This window comes from Myotis lucifugus, unplaced genomic scaffold (genome assembly GCF_000147115.1).
Source record: "Myotis lucifugus unplaced genomic scaffold, Myoluc2.0 scaffold_15, whole genome shotgun sequence".
NCBI classification, from domain to species: domain Eukaryota; kingdom Metazoa; phylum Chordata; class Mammalia; order Chiroptera; family Vespertilionidae; genus Myotis; species Myotis lucifugus.
This window is the reverse complement of record NW_005871063.1, coordinates 8733414-8735860: the sequence shown is the minus strand read 5'-3', so window position 1 is coordinate 8735860 and position 2447 is coordinate 8733414. Positions and strand designations below refer to the sequence as shown.

Here is a 2447-nt window from a genome sequence, read left to right as displayed (position 1 = left end):
ATTTTACTGACCTGATAGGTAGTTAAATACAATTGGTAATGATCGCGTATCAACTTTGGTTTTGTTTTTTAAATATTTGAGGGAAAAACATTAGAGGACAAAGCAGTGTTTTGTTTTGTTTTTTAAGTAGGTTGTTTGGTGCCCTAATGTACGGAAGCCAGATCTCTGCTGGGGTTGCAGAAGCAACTCTATCTTTTAAAACCAATACTGGGCCTTATTCCTAACTCTCTTATGAACTGCTGAATAACACTGTCCACTCAGACCCTTGACCTACCCTTCCTTATCAGCATAGTTCATACTTATACTGTATTTTTAAAAATATATTTTTATTGATTTCAGAGAGGAAGGGAGGAGAGAGAGATAGAAACATCAATGATGAGAGAGAATAATTGATCAGCTGCCTCCTGCAAGCCCTCTATGGGGATAAGCTCACAACTGGGGCATGTGCCCTGACCAGGAATCCAACCGTGACCTCCTGGTTCATGGGTCAACTCTCAGCCTCTGAGCTACACCGGCCAGGAATACTTCTACAGTATTCAATTTATTCTGGCAAGTACTTTCAAGTGCCATCAATGCCTCAGTCACGGAGCCATCCTCTACGAGATAACATGTTGATCCACACAATCTTTACTTTCAAGGACCTCACAGTTTGGTGGGGTAGGCAGATGAGGATATAAGAACTTCATGGGTAGAGGTGGGAGCTGTGAGAATGCTAAGTACATGGAGCTATGAGAATGCCAGTGCGAGAAACAGGGCAGGCAGGAGCATGCGTGCTGGCACGACTCCCAGACCTGCACATTTCCGTCACAGGAAGGAGCAGCACACAAGTGAACAACAAAATTCCTGTGATGGAAATATGCAGGTATGTACCTGGGTTGGGGGCACATCCCCAGTAGGAGGTGTGCAGGAGGCAGCTGGTCGATATTTCTAACTCTCTATCCCTTCCCCTTCCTCTCTGTAAAAAAAAAAAAAAAATCAATAAAATATATTTTAAAAAGCAATTAGAAGATTGTAATTAAACTGTGCTGCCAATTTGATAGTTACTCTGTTGTTTTTAGAGATTATCATTAGGAATAAGTCATGATGATTCATTAAATAAGCTGACCACTGTTTAAATAATCAGGTTTAAAGAGGACCTTAAAAAGATCTTTCTGCCAAGAACTTCTAGGAATCTTCATGTTTTATATCCTGCTATACACTGGATTTTAAGACATGAAAACTGAACATAGTGATTTGCTTTTTGAAACCTTTCTTCACTTAATTCATATATTGTCCTCTATCATCTACAAAATCCTTTCATCACAGTGTATTAGTGGCACATGCCTATTTCATTACTGTCTGAAGTTGAAACTGACACTCATAGAAGCAATTGTGGCTCTAAAAATAACAGGAAATTCAGAAGCAAGACTGGGGATTTGCTTTAGTAGTTAAAGGGGAAGAAAGAGGCCTTTTCAAAGTATATTGGAAGTCTCTCATTAAAACCATAGTTCAACACGACATAATTTACAATAAGCCATGTTTCCTAACATGTTCATCTTTTGATCTCCTTTTGCAGTGAATTATAGTAATCTGTTTGCTTCTTTTGAAGTGTAGTTTCTTTCTCATCCAGATCAGGTGTCACAATTTAAGGGTAAAACTGAGATACATAATGTTTCACTGTCACCTAACAGGTAGGCTCCCTTTTATGACTTGGCTGCACATAAATTGTCAGTTACACATGTGGAGAGCTACAGTCTCATCCCATCCCTCCTTTCAAACTACCATAAGTGCTCACTTTGTTGTTTTTCCCTTGATTGAAGACTTATGGAACTAGACAATTCTGATTTGTTACATTTGTGTAGTAATTATTAAAGATATTCTGTAGATCCAGAGAGATAAAAATGCATAGTCATGCTTACCAAATGATAGTTCATCAGTCCTGTATTTTCTTTTTATTTTTTTTATAGATTTCAGAGAGGAAGGTAGAGGGACAGAGAGATAGAAACATCAATGATGAGAGAGAATCACTAATCAGCTTCTTCCCGCATGTCCCCGACTGGGGGTCAAGCCCACAACCAGGGGCCCTTCAGTCCGCAGGCCGACGCCCTACCAGCCGTGGGCAAACTACGGCCTTCGGGCCGGATCTGGCCCGTTTGAAATGAATAAAACTAAAAAAAAAAAAAGATCGTACCCTTTAATGTAATGATGTTTACTTTGAATTTATATTAGTTCACACAAACACTCCATCCATGAAGTGAGATGAGAGGGCAAGATATTGAAAACCTATTTGAAGAAATAATGACAGAAAACTTCCCCTACCTGGTGAAAGAAATAGACTTACAAGTCCAGGAAGCACAGAGAACCCCAAACAAAAGGAATCCAAAGAGGACCACACCAAGACACATCATAATTAAAATGCCAAGAGCAAAAGACAAAGAGAGAATCCTAAAAGCAGCAAGAGAAAAAAA

At 39.3% G+C, this 2447-nt stretch overlaps 1 pseudogene; it reads left to right on the top strand.

Moving 5' to 3' along the window:
* Positions 1–728: 728 nt before the first annotated feature.
* The window catches only part of LOC102417039, a 14197-nt pseudogene continuing 12478 nt past the window's right edge, over positions 729–2447 (top strand).